Here is a 15,489-nt window from a genome sequence, read left to right on the forward strand (position 1 = left end):
AATAGGATAACAGCAATGAAAAAAAAGCAAAAAAGTTTCTTTGTCTGTTTAGCTGTTAGCTGTTTAGCTCACAAGAATGATAAATCCATATCAAATTGTGTATACTTAGAAATAAATTCCAATAGTGGAAGACGGACCAGCATATCTGCTATACAGTTGTTTACTACATGTATTTTTAAATTGGAGTCATTATTAAATTTTTAATAAGACTTTCTAATTATAAAAAAATACATGGTCACAGTAGAAAATATCAAAATGTTTAATGAGGCAAAGAAAAGTCTACAATATAAAGAAAAACACTCACATTTTTTATTTTATTTTTTTTTACTGTGGAAGATTCACCCTGAGCTAACATCTGTTGCCAATCTTCGTCTTTTTGCCTGGGGAAGATTTGCCCTGAGCTAACATCCATGCCAATCTTCCTTTATTTCGTATGTGGGTCACCGCCACAACATGGCTGCCAACGAGTGGTGTAAGTCCACTCCTGGGAACCAAATCCAGGCTACTGAAGTGGAGTGCACCAAACTTAACCACTAGGCCACGGGATTGGCCCCAGGGCTTACATTTTTTAACAGCTTTATTGAGCTATCATTCACATGCCACACAATTCACCCACATACCTTCAGTGGTTTTTAGTGTATTGGCAGAGTTGTGCCACCATCATCACACTCAATTTTAGTCAATTTACATTTTAACACAAAATGCCCTAGCCTTTGCACTTAACATGTTGTGAATATTTCCCATATCCATAAATATTCCTCAGGTGCGTGCTTTATAACAGGTACTGTCATTTAAGAAAAAAAGTTACTTCTCTTGATGGTTTACTTTCTGCCAGGCACTTTGTTGAGTAATAAATTATGTCATTTAATCTTCACAATACCCTTAGGAAACACTTGCTCTTATTTACAGAGAACTGAGCATCATAGAGAGGGTTAAGATTCTTGGCCACAGTTTTCAAGGCATTAAGTAAGAGAGTGGTATTCTCACTCAAATGGTCTGACTTTCTTAACGTTCTTAACATTTCTTATCATTTGGTTGGCCAAGACCCTTGTGTTGAAAATTTAAATAGTTTCCAATTTTGAGATATTATAACTGTATTAGTTGTCTAACGGTGCATAAAAACATCCAAAATTTTAGCAACTTAAAATGGTAATAATTTATCTCATAGACTCAGGAATCTAGGAGTAGCTGAACTGGGGTCCCTGGTTTAGGAATTCCTACAAGGTTGCCATCAAATGTCAGCCAGGGCGAGGGTTTTATCTGAAGACTCGATTGGGGAAAGATTTGCCTCCAGGCTCACTGACATGATTTTAGCAGGTCTTAGGTCCTTATTGGCTATTGACCACAGACAGCATTTATTTTAAAAGTCATCTTCTCCATGGGACAGCTCTAAAGATTACGGTTGGTTTCCCTTACAGCAAGCAAAGGAGAGAGGATGCCCAAGATGGAATCTTAGTCTCAGAAGTGACATCTCGTCATTTTGCCGTATTCTATTTGTTAGAAGAAGTTACTTGATGCAGCCTACACTGAAGGGAGGCAAGTGCAGGGGGGTATGAATATCATGAGATAGGGATCATTTGGGCCATTTTAGATACATCCTACTATAACAGCTAATGCATATTTGTCAATAAATATTTATGCTCACATGTGGTTGTTTAGAAATGGAAACAGCCAAATAGTGCATGTTTGTGATTAATATGTATTAACTAAATGTCTGTAGAGCTCATATAGGTTGCTTGTCCACATCCATTTAATCCCCTTCTTAATATCATCCACATTTTTATTTCAGTATCCACCTCTTATCCACACAGCCCATATACCTAAATGGAGGTTGAACCTAGTCCCACTACTGCTGTCATGTGCCTTAGATTGAACCAATCAGCATATGGTGGGCATGTGACCCAAATGGTCCAACAAGAGCTAATCTTGGGACTCTAGCTTATTATGCTTAAACAGTATCACTTCCTGTCTTCTATGGACACAATGGTCTACAGGTGTGATGGCTGGAATGCTACAGCCATTTTTGCACTCCAGAAGGGAGCAGCCTGAAAATGAAGCCAACCCTTAGAAAAAAATAAAGCTAAAGGAATCTCAACAGAAAATGGAACAAGAACGGCTGGTTAAGCCAGCCCTGAAAATTGCCCTACATCAGAATTCAAGTTATACACACCTATATACATCATTCTTTTTAAAGCCAGTTTGAATAATTTTTCAATTCATCTTGCCATCCAAAATCATCTTACCAAAGAATAATGTCTAAAGAAGCAGTGTGTCACAATTCACACATCTAAAATGTTGGGTGGGCTCAGCCAATGATAAAGATGGAGAGCGATGAGAACTCCTCTACCCAGGGCTGGGAACTTATTAGCATTAATATGTAGTTGCAAAACACTAGTTAAATTGCCACCAGCTATTTCTTGGGACTCAGATTCTGTGCCTATCATGGCCTAGGGGAGCTGGGAAGAAAAATTCATGGTATTGGAGTAAATTAACTCCTTCAGAAGCTCTCGGTATTTCCAACAAGCAAGAGAAAAGGTTATACTCAAATAGGGCCGTGTGAAATCACAGTGGGGGAAATACAGCTTTATAAGAGAGACGATTATGCCTATTTTGAATACAACGCAAAATATCCTGAAAAAGCCAAATTCTCTACCTCAAGATCTGGTTTGTGCAATAGATTTCCCCCTCACTTATCCCCTTCACCCCCTCATGCTGCCCCATCTATTCCTCTCAGTCTTCCCCATATCAGAGGAAGGCAACTTCTTTCTCAAGGTTATGAGATCAGAAATAGATAGGGCTATCCTTATCTCCTTTCTTTCTCACACACTCTTCAGCCAAGGTAAAAACATACCCAGAATATGACTGTTCCTCACCTCCTTTTCCATCCTGACCTGGTCCCTAACCTCCATCACATCCTCCCCAGGTTACTGCAGCCATCTCCGTAACAAGTGTCCCTCTATCAACCTGTCACCTGACAGTCTATTCCTAACTCAGCAGCCAGGTTAATTCTTTTAATATGTAGGTCCAGATTGTGTCACTTCACTTCTTAAATCCCTTGAATGGCTTCCCATCTCACTCAAAATAAAAGTTAAATTCCTTACAATGACCTGGAAAGCCCTACTTGGCATGGAATCCTAATACTTTTCTTGTCTTATCTCCAGTTGCTGACTTTGCTTATTCTATTCCGTCTATAATATCCCCATGCTTTTTTGTAAACATGTTAACTACATGCTCCTTCTGTGAATTGTGCTTGGGGTCCTTATACTGGAGTGTCATCTCCCAGATATCTGCATGATTCCCCAATGATATCTGTCTGATAAATTGTGCCCTCATAGATTTGTTCATGAGGTTATTTTGGATATACATCAACAAATTTCCTATTGTGTCACTTATAAATCTTTATAATTATGGGTCTATGCTATGGTTGTATGGCTGCAAATATTTCTCCTGAACCTGGGAACAGATAATCTATATCGTTTTATATCTGTATTAGAGCATTTTATAATACGTTTATTTGAAATATGTTGAAATATTTCAGACATGCAAAAAGTGCATAGACTAGCTTTGTATCAAAGGCCCACTAGCATTATAAAATGAGTTGGGAAATTTTTACCCTTGTTATATTTTTTAAAGAGTTTATAGAAACTGAGGGTATTCTCTTTATTAAAATTTTACTAAGATTCACCTATAAAACTGTCTGGGCACAGGGCTTTTTAGAAGGGATAGATTGTTTTTGACTACAAATTCAACACAATGCAGCTCCCGGTCATAGTTACCAAGGTAACCAATCACTTCCTGTCTCTAGAACATCACAGTAAACGAGGAGAGAAAGAGATGTGTTAGAGCTGGAAGAAGTCATATTCTACACCTCATTGAACACTATTACATTTGCAGTTCAATATTGTGTGATATCTTGCAGTTAACCATGAGATGGGTATATTGGAGTTCCAAAGTTGGCTCTAACAGTTTAACTTTGGGATATCTTTAAATAGTCCCCGTTATTATCAGTTATGTAGACCAGAGTTTCCTCAGGGTAAAATGGATATTTGGATAAAACTACACTTCATAGTTTATGCCTGTTGTCCTAACACAATTTTAAATAGCATCCCTTTTCATTCCTGAGAGCACCCTCATTTGTATAATCAGCTACATGTTGTATGAGTCCCCTAGAATTGGATGACTTCTAGGATTCTTTTCACACGCACATATGAAAAAGCACCGTTAACTAACTTCATGTTTGCAATCAGAAATTTCACATTGTATAAATCATTAATCATTAACAAACACCACTGGTTCTTTATTCAAGAAGTTCCAGGCAGTGGGTTGCAAAGTGATTGAAGTTTCATGTGTAAAATTTCTATATTAATTAGGCGGGAAGTGATTTTATAATTTTATAATTTATAATTTTATCTTTGTACAAAAATGTCATTAGGTAAATAGGACACACATTGCACATCATTTTATAGAAGATGAAAGGTAAAAATATTAGTGTCTGACATCAGACAACAAAAGAGTGATCATCTACTTCTGATTCTAAAGACATTAGATTGCTTCGTAAACCAAAGAGACTATGAGAAAAATGACCTCCTTTGGAAAAACATGTTGCATTTCCTTGAATGAGAATACAGTAACCAATTATCACCTTTGAATATTTTCCTGAAACATTCTGAAAGAATGTCTCCTGATCTTAGTAACTTTGACAGAAATAATCATCCACCTAAACAAGATTTTCTACCTAAATTTTATATTTCCCTGCATTATCTTTCATTCCTTGGGCTTCTCTAATGGAACTCATTAAAATATGTATCTGTTGTTCTTGAGTGTGTGAGTTGTCAATCCTGGGGTCAGGAAGTGAGAGGTAACAAGGAAACGAAAGATCAGTTTGCATTTGAAAGTCAGCATGCTCTATTGTACGGTAATAGCTACCTTCGTTGTAATAATATATCGTGTTGGTGATCACTGAAGAGGAGGCATTCAGTTATATTAAAATCACAGGGACTGCAGTCCCCAACCCCACCAAGGGAGACTCAGTCTATAAAAAAGATAAGAGGAATCAATGTTAACTGTAAAATTTGGTGCTTTGTCAACCTCTACTAGAGACGCTACTCTGTGCTCTAATGAAAACTTGTATTTTATCTATTGTCCTTTGCCTCAAAGGCTAGCAGTAGGAAATCATGAGGACAGTCCCACTGAATTCACCCTGTATAATAGAACTGCTTTCTTATGAGTCACCCTGCACTGGAATGCACTAGATATTGCATATATAAATATCCCGTGTTCTACAAGATTCAGAATGTGGATAATTCTGCTCTATTCTGTCCTTTTCTGGACAGTTAAAATAACAGTATCTCATTACATAAACAGCTGTGACTATAACTCAGTCTCTTTAAATGAGGTCACTTGTTCTCTGCGTTCTAATATGTGCTTAAGCCTCCCTTTTTTAAAAGCGCCCTTAATGGATGAAGGCAAAGATGCCTCCTTCCATAAAGCATTGCTGTTGTATAAAGTTCAGGCGTAGACTAATTGATAACTCACACTCCTTGTGGTCACATCCAGATTAACTAGACTTGGCTAGCAGTGATACCGGTCCCTCTTTGATCCCAATGGTATCTTAAAGTCTGTGTTCAAGGTGAACAAACTGAGTTTACATTTGAAAAATTACATTTTCATCCTAGATTTTACAGGAATGGATGGCAAAGTCACCAGCCCTGGATTCTTCCTGGAATGATGCTATTTAGCATTTTTTGCTCCCAAAGGCTTATTTCTTAAGTCATTCAAAGTATCAAAGCCATACTTTGCTGCTAAGATGTATGTTCTGGGAAGTATATCAAGGACCACTCGGATCACCGTCATCTGCAATTGCTAAATGATTTTGTTTGAAGGAAAATCTTACAGTTCTGAGACAAAGTATGAGTTCAAATTCAGAGGAGGGACATCATACAGGAAAACAACTGTTTCCCAAGGAACCATGCCCAGGGTGTTAAAATTGATATCATCTGATCAAACAGATGACGTGGATTTAAAAACAATTTGCTGATGAGGGAAATTACATCTTTCTCTCTTTTTTGTGGGGTGCTTTAGAAATAGCTTCAGTTTAGGAACCAACCAGACTGATTTCTGCTCCCTCAAAACTCAAGTGTTTCTATATCTAAATATCCTTCTGCTTTCCAGAGATCAAGACAAGTGTCATGTCATTTATGAAGCTGTCCTTGATTTTCCCATTTAGAAGTAAACTTTTGTTCTCTTAAAACCAGTTTTCTGCTATTTCCCTTAAATCACATGCTTCATACTTTATCTTGAATTATATTTATTTGTGTGTTTGCTTTCTAACCTTGATTATACTATCCTATTCTACTTTTTACTCCAAAGCTCCTAGGATGGAGTCTTACATGCAATACATGCAAAGAAAAATAGCTGCTTAATGAATTAATAATTTGCCTCAATGGATCCTCAAATATAAATTTGGATCAACCGGTAATTATCTTCAAGTTTCTCAAATATTATAAGGCCACATAAATAATTGAAAATGTCTACATCACAAAGAGTTTCTTCTATCATTATGCAAGGTCTCTCCCTCTAATAATGAAATTGCATACTTCAGGTCAACTCTGCAGAAATTCAAACACTAGCAAATTCACTCGTTTCTGTTTCTACCCCTGCACTCAAATTTAGCAGCATCAATAAAGACTCTGCTTGATGCACAATGTTGTTGCATTAACCCATTTACAAGGCTCCCTGCTCCAATATTTTGCAAAAGTATTCGTGAAATATAGGCTGCTTCCACACAGAAGGCATTAATCCAAGCAGAATTCTTCATCTAAGACAACAAATTATCCTTAAGACTAAAAGCATAAGCAAACAGTTAATGAATTTGCTAATTGCTTTTCCATTCTTTGCACCTTTATATGGTCTTTGGTTGTTAAAAATACTGTAATTAAAGGGAAACAAAGAACAGCTAAGTTCCAATATTTCTTTTACTTTTCTCTGTTTCTTTGTCTTTTCTCTACAAGTCAACAGAGCATATGAAAAAGTAAAAAAAAACTAGGACATGATTTAATTCAGTGAAAAGATGTATTTGTACTTTTTCAAGGTGATGCATAATAGATCTACATTTATGCATCAAATGTTAATGGAAAGGCCGGCACCAATTTGACGATCATGACTCCATTCTTGAAGTGGTCTTGAGGGGTCTACATGCCAGTAGGATACAACAGGGAAGTAATCTAGCTGCCATGATAAAATGGGATGGTGGTCCAATGGCAGTAAGTGCAAGAAGCTCTCTGTGGATGTATGCAGAAAGAGTGCGCACACAACCTACATGCAAGAAAGGGACAACATCTAAGGCATAACTGCAGGGTGAGCATGACTTATGGGAAAGAAGAAGTGGAGTAGGGGATCTGGAGCGGGGAGATGTACACCTGTCCAAGGGAATAGCATATGTAAACCCTGAGAAGAAGGACAAGATAGCACGTTAATAATCAGAGTTCACCGTGCCTCAAAACGTGATGTTTGTGGAAGGAAGAGTAAAGAGGCAGAATGGGGATATGATTATCACAGAAGGACCAGGATGGAATGGATAGAGAGGCACTGAAGGAGTTCAGGACATGCCACCCCAAAATGTGGTGCCTTGGTATATTGATTATTTTGAGCTGTAGGTACTTGACAATCAGCGGATGCAGGGAGAGGATTTCTCTGACCTCCCCTAATCTGCCTAATAACAGATCTCCAAAAGGAACTCAGCTGACATCAGTCCCCTCCCCAGGGGTTTCATCAACCAGGAAGACTGACTGTTGTCACAGGAGAAGGGACTAGAAGTGGACACCACACCCAGACAAACTTTATCACAAGTTACCATACCTCCCATTTATTCTTTTAAGGGTCCATTTGTCTTTCCAAGAAATCATTTACTCTCCCCTAAACTGCCTACATCTCGCCTCCCCTTTGCCTATTAAGATAGTATGTAAGCTCTCAAATGTCATCGCTTTTTTGGATATTCACTTTTTTCCCTCTGATGCCCCTATGCACACAATATTAAAAATTAATAAATTTGTATAACTTTTCTCCTGGTAATCTGCCTGTTGTCAGTTTACTTCCAAGACCCAGCTATTGAACCTAGGAGGGCAGAGGGAAAGTTTTTCCTCCTTTAAAACACCAACAGACATGTCTGAGGGTATCAACTTATACTTGTGACAAAGATATGGAAAGATGCCTGTTCAGAGGTAGCCATACAAAGCTAGTCACCACTACATGGGATCTTTACAAGGGAAGTAGAGGTGCCTTGGGGCTCAAAGAGTTCCTACTGAGATTGTACTGCTCACTCATGCTGAGTGTGGACTCTGTCTCGTGGTTTCCTATCTATCAGGCTGAACTTTAGGTGGAAGCAACTGGCATGTAACAAGGTCAACATTCTTGACGTGTCCTCTAAGACTGGGAACACCAAAGTCATTTGCCGAAGCCAGCACCTCCTAGCAGATCCAGGCTTCAGGCTTTCCTGAGGCTCATTTCTGCAATACAAAAGCCAATAATGTCAGGCTATAATTGCTAATAATTAGATAGGACTTACCATGTGCCAGGAAACTTTTGTTTGTGTCAGACTAGGACAGGTAATAATGCAGTGACAAGCGACCTTTACATCTCAGGAGCTTCGTGTATATACAGTCATGAGCCACATAAGGACATTTCAGTCAATGAAGGACTGCATATACGATAGAGGTCTCATAAGATTAGTATGTTATAGTGTAGGTGTGTCGTAGGCTATACCACTTAGATTTGTGTAAATACGCTCTATGCTGTTTGCAAAATGACGAAATCACCTAGTGACACATTTCTCAGAATGCATCCTCGTCCGTAAGTGATGCATGACCCTGTAAGCATTCTTTTCTGCTCCTCAAGTCCACTGAAGATCAAGTAGCTCTCTAGAAGTGACTCAATGTTGCCATCTTTTGGGGAAACCATCAAGAATATGTGGCCAGAGGGTCAGCATAGCAGAAGGAAAGATTGCGGAAACTCACTTCTGCTCTTAAGTGCCTTGGACTGGTCATATTGCTTGTCACTTTCTCCCACAGCTCATTAGAGAGAACTAGTTCATGGCCACTCCCAACTACAAGGGAGGCTGAGAAATGTGAAGAACCTGGTTAGTGCCCTTGCCACCCTGCTCGATGCACTGTATATTTTACCTTATGTTAGCCCTTGTGAGATAGTAAGGATTATTTTTCCTATTTAATAGATGATGAAACTAAGACAGTGAAATTGAGGCAGCTACTCAGGTAATATGGTTATTACGAGAAGGAAGTATGCTCAAACATTTATGTTAAGATATTTGGAATTTTTATTGAGGGCAAAAGTGAGCCATTAAAAGGGATTAAGCAAAGAAGTACCAAGATTGTATTTATGATTTAGAGATATCCTTTGGCTGTGGCTGGAAGAACAGATTCAGGAGGACTAGTGTCAGGTCAATTAGGAGATTGTGGCTAAAACTGGGAAACGAGACCATGAGAGAATGAAGAAAGGGTACCATATTAATCAGGAATATATTCATTTTACGTGGCAGAATACTCACTCAGACTGGTTTAAATGAAAGCAAGTTGTCTTAGCATCCAAATGTCAGCATCCTTATATTCCCCTCTATCCTGTGAACATGCCCGGGATAGAATTGTGAGGTGACACCGGAAAGATTGCAACTGCTAAAATGAAATGAATGCACAAACAAAATCTCTTCCTTAGAAAAGGAGAGAATAAAAAGGAAACCGGGATAATATTCCCAAGTCCATGGTACATGTCCCATCCTAACTGATCAGACTAATAAGAACTCCCTACCTTGGCAGATCGCTTGATCATTTAAGCTGGTTGCCCCTACTCTTCCCTTTGGGGGTACCTCTTTTCCACTTGATCCCAGGTCCGTATCTAAGCTATGCATTAGGAACATAGCCCTTTCAGGAGACTGCAGCTCTTTGCCAGTTCACCTCTACCTGGTGAAAATTTGGGAACAAAGACTGCTTTATGGGTTGAGCAACACATGCTGTTGTTAGCCAGCGTGGGATATCATTGTTAAAAATTGCCTACACTATACATATATGCATTTCGTGGTTATATGCATGTAAGCATATATAAGTATCTTAGTACTTATTTGCTTCTGATTATTTCCATGAATTAATACTAGCAACCAGAGTTTTTACTGCATCATACTTCTGGAGTCTAGAACTGAGTGCAGGCATTATTGACTCCTAGCAATGGTTCTCTGAGCTCTGCCCATCACTTTTGACTCATTGAAGAGCCTCCAACTTGGTAAGTATTTAGGTGCAGCATTAGAACATGGTAGGGGTGATACCACTAATCTGCTTATCCCAGAAGGTTGTATCTGAGCTGTGTCTTCATATTGGAGCAATTATGCTCTTTGTTCCAACAGAAAGCAAATAAACAAGAAGTGCCTGGGGTAGTATCAACTTATGCTATGCTCTTCTCTCCCTATCCCCTCTAGCTTTGGCCAGACTATCCCCCTCCACATCCTTTCTTTGCCCTTCCCTGCCTGCTTCCTCTTCTAGGGGCTGACTTATGTGGGCTTTTGTGGGAAATAATCTTCTGGGTTTTAGGCCCCCAAGTCTGTGGTCCTTTGTTATGGAAGCCCTAGTAACTAACACGTTTCCCTAGGTGGGTGTTACATACTAAGACCCTAACTGCCATTGCTTGTCTCAAGGCCAATCTAGGACTCTCATTCTAGATTCTTCTAAAGCCTCCCTCCCTTTGAATCTAGAGGTGATACAAGCTTCTCCTCGGCATAATACACTAACCCAATTGGTTCCTTGACACCCTGCCCACGTGTTTTATAAATGCCCCTTGATAATTAGACCCTCCAATGATTATCTATATTTGAATGTGACTTCTCTTTTCATTGGAATCCTGACTCATAGACTGAGCACAGAGCAGAGCGTTGGCTTTTCTAGCTCTGCTGGGCTCTGGAATATAGGTATCTCAGTCAACTTGAATTGCTAGACAGACGCAGATAAGACCTTTACCAGAAAAGCCACTCTAATTGTAGATGGGCAAATTTCAGCCTATGCGTCTCTCTGTATTGAGAGACCTTACAGTAAGCCAGACTACACACTCCAATATTCTGAATCTCGGTGCCTAGCTGCCTAATGCCACAGCCATGAGGGTACATGGTTGGTATCCCAACTAATTCACAATTCTCTATGAAACAGGATCAAGACTGCCAGTAACAGGGCTTACCATAGAAAATAAAATCTAAGCTCCATTTTGGGGGTGGGTGTGGATTGCATAACTGGCTCCTTTCCTAGTTTTCACATTACATCCAACCATGCTTCTCCTTGTTCACTGTGACCCAGTGACACCGATCTCCTTTTTCTCTTTGCTAAAACAAGAAAGCTCAGCTCTTGGCATGATTGCTCTGTCTACTGGCCAGATATCACAGCTCTCATATCCTCCTATGATGGTTCCTGCTTAGCACTGGGTTTCAGGTACAATCTTCAATGAGCTCTTGAGCTAAATGATCCCTCACACCCACCTTACCTATCCTCACCCAAGTGCATTTTCCTTAACCACACTTAACATATCTAAAGTAGCCTTGTTCATTTAGTTGTTTGCTCATCTACTGCTAGAACCCTCCCCACAACACACACACAGACACAGACTAGAATATAAGATCCATGGAAGCAGAGGCCCTATTTGTTTGCTCATTGCTATATCCCACTACCTAGAGTGATGTCTGGAACTTACGAGGCATGCAATGAATATTTGTTGAATTAATTTATTGCTTTGCCGTAGACCATATTTAATAGTCTGTGCACACATGCATGTGCATGAAGCATTTATCTAAATAAATATACAAAACAAGATCAACAGATTGATAAATCAATTGAATGTTTATTGAGACAACACTGATACATAAGGGATGTAGGGAAAGTGCTCTTTGATTCTCCGTTGTTCTCTTATTAAGTAGGCTCTTCATTTGAACCCTTCTTATATTGTAGCCTGAATCATAGTGGAGCTACATTTATTGATAAGTGGTTTAATCTAAGTTGCAATAGTCCTCCCTGAGTTAAATTGCATTTCAAGATTCGCTTCTTAAAAACAGTGCGTAATGCTTCATTAAAACACAACGCTTTACAGATAGACAGTGTTATTTGAACCTGCATCATTGAAAGTGATCTTAGACGGCTTCACAACACAGAGATTCAAGTGTTCAAAAGGGTAAAATTCATAATGATTGTACTTCCTAGGTATGCAGTTATTGGGGTCATACATTTACTTAAGCTGTGAGAGCAATTCCTTTGTGGTGGAAATTAACTTACTTGCAATTTTATAAAAATGAACATTTTATCCTCAAAGTTCTCTAATCTCTTTCCAGGAGGACCATTCTCTAGACGCTGGAAGTTGAGCAGCCTGGTGTGATACTTGATTTATGCAAAGCAGTTGGTCGTCCTGTCCAGTCTCACACACGATAGAGAGCATCAAGCCGGAGGTGGTTCAATAACTAATTTAACCTCAAACTGAATTCTTTTAATGATGTGTCAATCACAGCCCCTTAAAATGCTCATGTCAAATGAAAATATACACTTTGGTTTGGATTTAATTAATTTATACAGCATTCATTTTACCTTAATGAAGACTCATATAGGTGGACTGAATACTTATGAATGTACACAAATTTCAGGTCCAATATTCTCTATCAGTGAAAAAGAAAGCCAAGTGAATTAAAGAAAAAAGTCATCCACCCATTAAGATAGGTGATATTCTCTCCTATAATGGGGTAGGGTCAGGGAAGAGAAGATGGGAGAAAAGGGAGAGTGAGAAAAAAATAATTTAATATTCCTAAGATCTTATGTTGGTTCTTGGAAAGGGAAGGTGATTTCTACTCAGATTTGCTTGGTTTTGAATGGATCCCCTTTTCTTTCCATTAAGCCACAGTGCCACTCTCCAGAGATGGGACATGTAAATGAGTATAGAGAGGAAATCAGTTCTCAAAGTGATGGCTGGTAGAAAGATCTAAGTTCTGACCCCAGGTGTGTTGATTGAGTGTGTGAGAATCTAAACTTTGTGGACCCAGGATTTTGCCCTTATTTACTTAGACCTTTAATCAGAATGGTCTCAGAGGTTAAAATTCAACTCCCATGAACCAGAGGGTCTTGAAATCTGTGTGTTGCTGTTTTCTGGGAGTTAGACCATAGTTCTCGATTTTAAATCAGGACAACTAAAATGGTCTTCCTTGGTTTTTACTTAATAAAGACAGACATTGTCAAAGTGATGGCATCGATCCCACAGAGAGCCATATAAGAATATGTAGACCTCAGTGTGATGGAGCAAAAAATGTGTGTTCATGCAGGAAACATGTCATAACTTAGAGATTTTTAAAAACCAATGTATGTCTTTTGGATGAACACATGGTATTTGGAGCTTAGTAACTAGGAGAAGTTTCGAGAACATGTATTTATTCATGTTGGTAGTTTAATTTATATCAGTTTGTTTTTTAAGATGAAGAAAAGGGGGAAAAATGAAGGATTTAGTTTCATGTCCTGGACTGAATATACGACTTTATGGTCCCTGGTTGTGTGTGAAGAGGAAGGGCTCAAATACCTTCTCTTTCACTCACAGTGAAGCAACAGGATGTCCAAGAAAGTCTGCACAGGTGGGCAAGAAGCTCGGGTAAGTCTATATTTCACACTCATAATTTTGGTTAATGGGACATAAGTTGCCGAACTTTGAAGTTGTAGATGGATTTATTTTCATTAATTTATTACGTTTTTTCTTCAATGATAATTTTCCATTTTTTTAATAGTCAAAATATATTAGTTAAATAATGAATTCAGATAATACAGAATAATAAAGAGAAGATTCCAAAAAGTCACCTAAAATGAGCCTAGTCAGTACCATCCCTGGCATCTCTGTAAACATATACACAAGCAAATGTAGATAAGTAGATTAAATGCATAGAATTCATCTTTTAAAAAATGGGGTGTGTCATATGTTCATAAAATAAAAGATATATGATTTATGTTGAGAGAAATAAATTAAAAAGTTAAGCTGAAAATATTACTGATATTGAAGAAGATGTTTCTTCTATAAAGAGTCCTCTAATGAAAAAGAAAGTCTTTAAAAAGGTTGGAGGTATTATGTTTTTCTTAATGGCATGTTGTTTGCTTTAGGGGCATCAATTGACCCCCTGCTGTGAAAGATAAAGGACTTTCTACAGATACTTGCCTGGTACCATCTCTCTCCTTGACTTTCCAGTTTTATTTATATTGTTTTGGAAAGGGTAAGTTTTATAACAATTCAGTTCAGTCAGTTTCCAAAATTCCCTCCATAATTTTATCTTAGAACTATATTGCAATGGATTCAGTACACACTGGCATGCCTTTTGATCAAGTCTTCTTGATTTCAGATTTTTCCATCATTTGTTTGAATGGTTTCATCCTTAAGTAGACTGTCTTCAAGGAGTCGTGGTTGCTGTCAGATGTCTTCGTAGTCCAAGGACAATTTCAAAGAATATATTCTTTCAAACTATAGCCATAGTTCCATTACATTCTGACATCAAGCATCTCTGTGAAAATGTCGAAGGTCAACCTGTTTTTTCTCCATGTTATACTGGACTTGTTTTCCTCTCTAAATGCCTCCATGATTATCTCTTTATTTTTCACATTTGGCAACATCACTAAGCTAGGTTTTGATGAGCAATTCATTGTGTAGCAGCTTTACCCAGAACCAACTTTTAAGTACTAGATTCAAGTCTTGCTCTCTCTCAAGAAATTTCTCTTCTATCATATCTTTGAATGGAATTTTCCTTCTGTTCTCATCCCCAGGAATGCCAATTATGTAGATGGTTTATCCTCTCTGTCTTTCATTGTTATTGTTCTCCTGATTCTCAGCATCATTATCCTTTCTTATTTCATTTTGATTGATTTCCTCAAAGCTACCCCCTGTGTTTCTGGTGATATTTTACTCCTTTTAAGTCTATTTTATGATATTCCAAATGGCATTTTCAACCCTTTTAACCCTTATTTTTCTCTTTTATTTCTTTCACTAGCTTGATGTACATATTTCTCTGTTGTTTGCTATTTCTTTTTTTTTGGGGACTGAATTAAATGTTGAAAATTTCTTGTAGATAATGAATTAATTATCTGAAATCATGGTTTCATCATGTGAAGTTAATCCTTCATTCTTTTTGGCTATGTTCCTTGTTGCCCTCCATGCCACTTGCCTTCTTTGCAGTTTAGGCAACAATTTTCTTTTGGCTCCTCTTTGATTTTTACTTACCTTAGAACAGACAATTGGCAATGTACAAAGATTGAAATGGAAAGGATCTGCTCTGTAGCCTTGATTCACTTAGTTACTTTACATGCCTTCTTGTCAAATCAGTTATTCTTTGCCCTCAGGAGCATGTGTCTTCTCAGATTCAAGAGTTCAGGGAGTTGGTATGGATTATTGTGAAACCCCTCATCCCCCAGTTTCTCTATTGGATTCTCAAATTTGTTTAAC

This window comes from Equus caballus, chromosome X, assembly GCF_041296265.1.
Source record: "Equus caballus isolate H_3958 breed thoroughbred chromosome X, TB-T2T, whole genome shotgun sequence".
NCBI classification, from domain to species: domain Eukaryota; kingdom Metazoa; phylum Chordata; class Mammalia; order Perissodactyla; family Equidae; genus Equus; species Equus caballus.